Below are 7,532 nucleotides of genomic sequence, written 5' to 3'. Positions count from 1 at the left end.
CTTGTTGTAGGACTTCAGGGCAATTTTGCTGAATAATTTCTTTTAGTACGGAGTCCAGGTTTCTATTAATTTCTGGGTTTTCTGGAAGACCAATTATTCTCAAATTGTCTCTTCTAGACCGGTTTTCTTGGTCTGTCACTCTCTCATTGAGATATTTCATATTTCCTTCTATTTTTTCAGTCTTTTGACTTTGTTTTATTTGTTCTTGTTGTCTTGAGAGATCATTGGTTTCTAATTGCTCGACTCTAGCCTTTAGGGACTGGTTATCGGCTATAATCTTTTGGTTTTCGGCTATAATCTTTTGGTATTCCTTTTCAATCTTGTCATTTCTGGTGTTCAATTTGCTTATCAGTTCATTTGATTTCTGAGCCTCACTTTCCAATTGCAAGATTCTACCTTTTAAACTGTTATTTTCTTGCCAGATCTCTTCCATTTTCCTCAGAATCTCAGTTTTGAACTCTTCCATAGCTTGTGAGGAGTTTTCCTTATTTGAGGAGGGTCCGGATGCTTGTTTGTTCTCCTCCTCTGTTTGCTCGGTTGTCTGGATTTTCTCTGTGTAAAAGCTGTCGAGTGTTAAAGACTTCTTCTTTTTGTTATTATTCTTTCTCTTCTGAACCTCCTGATGCTGAGTAGCCATCATTAGCCCAGCAGCTTCTCAGCTTTATCCTCGGGCTCAGTGTCTGTTCCCAATCTATTGGCTCCTGAGGTCTGAATTCTGGTTTTTTCCAAGGTCAAGCCCCCTGGTGGGCCCTCTTGCTTGATCCTCTGCTGGAGGTTTCTTTACAAGTCTCAGGGCGCTGTTTCCACAGTCGTATACCCGTCTGCACTGGTTCCCCACTTAGGCTTAGTTCTGCCTCCACCCACGCCTCTACTCAGCCAGCTCTCTGCGCCCAGCGTCCTGCTCCGGCGCGCGCGCTCAGATTTCGCGTGCGTTTTTGACTTAATGGGGTCCTAAGTCTTGCTGCTGTCAGGAACAGGTCCCGGAGCTGCTGATGACTCGATGGGTGCCCCAAACTTGCTCTATTTCTTTTTAGCTGGGTTCGGAGCTATAGGTGAGTGTGGAGGGGGTGGGGGTGGGGCGGTTGCTCAGCTCGTGATCGAGTGATTGAGAGCCCTTTTTAGCTTGGAAATGTCTCGATTCCACGTACCTTCTACGCTGTGCCCTGTTGTGGGGTTCCTCCGTTCGTCTGGACTTGTTTTTATGTCCCCTTGAGGAGTTTTGTATGTTTCGGTCAGGAGAGGTTAAGAGCTGCTTCTTACTCTGCCGCCATCTTAACCCGGAAGCCTGCTCTATTTATTTTTTAAGAGAATATAGGAATGTAAAAAATTTAAACGCTTAATTATTTATGAATTTTCTTCTTATTCCCTTTTTAAAGCTTTTCTTGAAATTTGTATTGTATTTGTTCTTGTATTTGAACATCAAAATTTCTATTCTGTTCTAGTCTTTTCATCAGGAATAAAAATTTTTGTATTTTATTAAATATTCATTTTTCCTCAAAAAGATTACATTTGTGTTTGCTGGGTTGGTTATAATCCTTGCTTCCTTGCCTTTGGAATATTAGATTACAAGTCTTCTGATTCTTTAATGTAGAAGCTAACAAATCTTGTGTCATCTTAACTGTGGCTCCATGATATTTGAATTGGTCTTTTGTTTTAGTTGCTTACAGTATTTTCTCCTTGACATGGGAGTTCAAGAATTTGACTATAATATTCCTAGAAGTTTTCATTTTGTGATCTTTTTTAGAAGGTGAATAGTGGAGTCTTTCAATTTCTATTTCACCCTCTAATTCTAGCATAATATCAGTTTTTATTGATAATTTCTTGAAAGATGATGTCTAATCTCTTTTGTCAGATCATGGTTTTCATGATAAGGAAGATGAAAACTCAGAAGGGGATGAAAAAATCGAAATAGCTACATCCATATCCTCACAGAAAAAGGTGAAGTAGTTTTGGGCCCAAAAAGGAATTCCTAGAAGAGTTCAAAGGGTTTTCAAAATCAAATAAGATACATAGAAGAAAAATTGAGGAAAAAATTTAAAAAGAGTCAACATCCTGGTAAAAAAGATATAAAAACATACTGAAGAAAGTAACATTTAGAATAGGTGAAGGGTAAAACAGGCAGAAAATCCATTAAAGAAAAATAGTCTTTGATATTCTTTAAAAAATGGAAAAGATGTGCAAAAATTAACTGAAGAGAAGAATTTCTTTAAAAGTAGAATTGACCAAATAAAGAAGGAGGTACAAAAGTTTACTGAAGAATGTAATTTTTAAAAAAATTAGAATTGGCCAACTAGAAGGTAATGATTCCATGAGATATCAAGCAACAACAACAAAAAAAAATTGAAAGAATGAAAAGTAGAAGGAACTAGTAAGTATTAAGAATCTTTGAAATAAAACTTTGTCAAAAAGGTAAATGTGGAATTATAATTTAATTAGTACTTGCTATATAGAGCATCTCTTCTCTCCCTTCCCCTAAAGGATACTGCAGTTATACCACATACCTGATCAATATTGCAATGAAGAAGACCAATGTTTATACTTAAGATTTTATACACACTAGTTCCTCAGTAAATGCAAATTTAACAAGAAAAATTACATGTAATTGGAAAAATATTTAAACAAAATTTTACAAGAGTAAAATCTATAACAAAAGATATTTGAACAGTATATCCATCTTCAGAGGTGGACAATGATGATGGAGAGGCTATAAAATAGAGGTACTTGTGATGAGGCAGATCCATTGGATGACTGGTTTCCTACTGTCTATGATTTGGCAAGACAACTGACAGAGAAATGTTTAGGCTGTCCATCATAGAGTCATGCTTCTCAGTCATCCATTGCTCTCACTTGTATAGGATAAGTAATGTTTGCCTCTGATTGTTTGGGCTCCTTGGTGTTTGTGGCTGGTTTCAGAAAGGTTTTATGCAGCTTTAAGCAGGTCTCAAAGAGAGGAAAACTGAGTCTCAGTACTTTGAGAGATAATCTTCTTTAGGATGTCTCCTTTCTTATTAAGAGTAATTAATTTTGGAAGATCCAAAAACTGATTGGTGAAGATTTATTCATTTCAACATATTCAGTCCTGAATCATTACTTTGGAGGCATTATTAAATACCACTATCACTCACTTCCTTGGTATGTTCAGTTGTGAGTAGTTTGAAATGATTTCGAGAGTTCCAAAATACTCAAGGTCAGCAGGATATTGTTCTCAGGCAGTAGATAACCTAGGAATCAACAGGACATTTGGCCAGGACCAAATAAAATTGTCTAAGAAAATGGAATGTCCATTCAAAACTAGCTTTAACCCTGAAAGTCAGAGAACTCTGTTATTTATCTGGTAGATATAAAATGCTTATCAAGAGTGACCCTCCCATTTCCATCAGCAATCAGTACTGCTTTATTTCTTTTGATTGAGAGGTGAATATTTTCATGAATGTAGTAGTCTCGCTCAAGAACTAGGTCAGTTGTTGTCTTAGGAAGGCATTTTGGTCAGTTCTAGCTTCAGAGCTAGCAGCATCCCTTCTAGGGGCTCCATTGCCCCCAAGCCACCACAGCTAGAGGAAGGGAATTTGTCAAGCATATCCTATTCCACAGAATGAAGGCTGGACTAGGGGAAGATCATGATAAAAACCACAGTCAGGGCCAGAGGGCTAGGTCCCAAGTTAATAGTTACTGACATGGTTGGCTGAGACTGGATGCAAATGACATGGGCAGGGCTGAAGAGCACCAGGGTAGTTGGCTACTAGAAAGATCATTATTAAGAGGCTAAAATGATTCAAACATAATTATTAAGATGCTAAAATGGTTGCAAAATGAGTTTTTATTGAGTTACAGTCAAATACATAGAAAAGTAATGAAAGGTAATTCACAAAGGAGGACAAATGGAACAGGGATGGATGTAGAACCAGAGGAGATCCCAAGGAATAATAACTATCAAAACAATATGTTGTCTAGGGGCAGGTAGGTTGCTCAGTGGATAGAGCACCAGTGCTAGAGACAGGAAGTCCTGGGTTTAAGTATGGCCCTAGACACTTCCTAGCTATGTGACCTTTTCACTTGTTTCCTTGGAACTGATACTTAGCATTGATTCTAAGACAGAAAGAAAGGGTCTAAAAATGTTGTAACTTGCTTTTTCCTCTGCAGAGAAATTTGACTCTGCCACAGTGATATGTTTATTGTTCTTCTTCCTTCCTCTTCTGTCCCTTACTAATGCTTAAATCAGTGAGTTAAATAAAAAACCAACTTTACTTGTTCCTACTAAGCATTTTTGCTGAATTTGGATTTTTAAAAATATTTTCCCAAATGGACCATAGGGTCATAAATTAAAGTTGAAAGTGAGTTCAAATTCTACCCTAATATTTACTAATTTTGTGACCTTGCACAATAATAATAACAATAACAACAATAATAGCAATAACTAGTATATAATATAGCAATTTAAGACTTGCAAAGTACTGGACATATGTTGATCATCACAATAATCCTGAGAGCGCTGCCATTTTACAGTTGAGGAAAATGAGTCTGAAAGAGGTTAAGTGACTTACTTAAGTTTTACACTGTTAGTTTCTGAAGTAAGATTTGATATTAGGTTGATTTCCTCAGCTATAAAATGAGAAGGCCAAAGTCATTGGCTTCTAAGGTTCTTTCTAACTCCAAATCTATGATCTTTGGTTAATCATCATTTTATAGATGCAAAAGCTGAGGCTCAGGAATGTTGAGTGGCTTGCCCATAGTCACATGGACAGTAAGTAACTGGGGCATGATTTAAACCCAAGTCTTCTGACTCTACAGTTAATGCTTTTCCTAATGCATTTACCAGATCTATCAGACTTAAACTCTAAGTCCTGGTCCAGAAGTTATTCCAGTCTACTACAGTTGTGTTTCAGACAAAAATAAAGCCATACTAGACTTAAAATATTTTGTTAAAAAAAGTTAAATAGTTCTACTTTGAAAACATTTTATCATTTATATTTTTTACAAGGCATTATGTATACGAGAAAGTGAGACACACACAAAAAACCAAGGCATAACACAGAACTCCATCTTTATCCTTCATTTTTGAGGATGACCAATGACATCATGGGGTGGTGTTTTGCCATGTGTGTGAATTGGGCTTAAGTGAGGCAGAATTGCACAAAGTGGTCACCCTCACTTTCTCTTCCAGAGTCAAAGGATTCCAGTGGCAGGACAAAAACTATGATAACTGTTGATGGCCCATGTGATGCAGTGGATGATCTTGGAATCTTCAACGTTTAACAAAGCTCTAAGCTCTCCACAATGTTTACTTCTGCTGTCTTCATGGTTGTTGGAACAAGCTGTTCTCATTCACCTTTTCTTATAGGGGAAGTCCTTATATTCTTGGGGTAGACATCTCTCTATTTCACCAATGAGTTTGGAGCATTGAATAATGAATGATTTGGTTATCCTCAATCTGCTTTCACCCTTCTGTGAATGGTTTTACCATAATGTGGTCATTGTGCATGCTATAGCTTCTTGGTGCCACAAGTGAGAGCTGAGTGAAAGGAGGACATCAAAGGTAGATGAGCAGCCCTGAAAAGGGTTAGGTAAGCCCCCCTGACCCTACCAAAGGTACTAGTCTTCCCTAAACACCCCATATACCTCTAAACACACACATATATAGGTATGGGTCACACACATGTATAATTTAAATATAAGTACATAATGAACCAATCCAAATGAATTTATTAAGTTCCCACTATGTGCCAAGCACTGTGTTAGATGCTAGAGATGTAAAGAAAGGCAAAAGTCATCCCTACCCTAAGGAGCAGTAACTAAGTGGCTAAGGCAGAAGAGGATCCTTTTCTTTGAGAAGACAGCATACAAACATATAAGAAATGAGAGATGCCCTAGAAGCCCAGAGTTAGTGCCATGTAACTAGTTTGGTAGGACTAGAATTCATGAAAGGGAATAATGTATAATATGACTAGGAAGCTAGAGTGAAGCCAGGCTGTAAAGGGCTTTAAAAACCTAATAGAAAAGTTTGTATTTTTCTCTAGAGGAGAAACTCTCCAACTCTCATTGGGATTTATTGGGCAGAAGAGTAATGTGACCAGAACTGTGATATGTTGACTGTGTGGAGGTTGAATGTGAGATGGGTTTTGAAAGGAGTCCCTTAGGAGGCTTTTGTAATCATTCAGATAAGAGGTGATAAAGACTCCAATTAAGGTAGTATTGGCTTTTGTTTTTCTGTGGATTCCTTTGATTGACATATAAAGAAATTCCAGAAAGTTTTCTTATATTATTTCTTAAATGATGGTGTTCAAGTTTTTTGGTTTGTTGTGTTCTTCTGGGAAACCTATACTTATTAAATTATTTCTACAAATCCTGCCTTCAAGATTAATCTGTATTTCTTGTATGGAAATCATGCTTTTTTAATGTTATTGTTTTTTGCTTCTTTCAGATTGTCTTTTACTTCTGTGTATTTACATTTCCTATTAATTGTTTTCTTCTTTCTTAAGGGAAACTTGCCATTTTAAATTCAAGTTTTTCTATTCTGACAATCATTTCTCATGTGCACATCATATTTCAGATGTGCTTTCACAGTTCTTATTTCTCTTTTAAATAATTCAAGAGCATCTTGTGATTCTAAGCACTCTTGAGAAATCAAGGGTCCTCTGACTTATCAGGTGACTAATTTTTTTGATGACCCATCATTTTCTTTTTTTAATTTTTATTCAGAGATATCTGGACACTTTTAGGTGATCTAGAGGCTATATTCCCCTCTATTATTAATATCTTCCTTGTTGCTTTATTTGTTTATGCTCAAAGTCTTTAATTGAATTTTCTACCTTCTGAGATCTCTCGTATTTTTAGTCTTTTCTCCAATTGCTTTAATATTCTCCAGGTGCTCACTTCCTAACTCCTTCTTCTTTGTAGTTTCTTTGGAGACTGGACCTCAAAATAATCTTTTGTCTTCTTTCATGCTGGGCAATTCACGTTTTACTGGCCTCATTCCCTAGCTCACATAATTTCTGAAGAGTCAAAACTGGCCACAGCTAGACACTGGCCTCTTTGCCTCAGGCTTAGTGGAGAGCCATACACACATGCCTTGACCTAGTTTTTGGTATTTCTTAGCATGGGAAGGAAGTAGGGACAGAGGTAAACTCTATGTAATCCTGATGGTTTGTGCAGTCCTGCCAGAGTATGGCATGTTGTGGGGTAGGAAGTGCTGAGTGAGAGAATTAAAGGTTAGAGATCAGCCTTCTCAGCTTTTAGTTCATTGGATTATTTCCTCTTTAGGATTCTTTCTGTCCTAACTATGGAGATAGCTGAAATTGCTTTATTTTTTATGTATAATCCCTTTTTTGGGAGAAAGTTGATAAGTTATGGGAATAGAAGAATCTAGTCCTCTATCTTGTTGGTCCCAATGACCCAAAGGTCTTCCTTGAACTAGGTTAACAAAATAGAGAGAAAGTAGTATATGCTAGAAATGTTTAGAGTTAAAATGTGATAGATTTAGCAACAATGAATATGTGGAATGAGGAGAAGTATAGTTGAGGATGACAACTGTTGTA

Source organism: Gracilinanus agilis, chromosome 1, assembly GCF_016433145.1.
Source record: "Gracilinanus agilis isolate LMUSP501 chromosome 1, AgileGrace, whole genome shotgun sequence".
Classification (NCBI taxonomy): Eukaryota; Metazoa; Chordata; class Mammalia; order Didelphimorphia; family Didelphidae; genus Gracilinanus; species Gracilinanus agilis.
The sequence above is the reverse complement of the archived record's forward strand: the minus strand, read 5'-3'. Positions refer to the sequence as shown.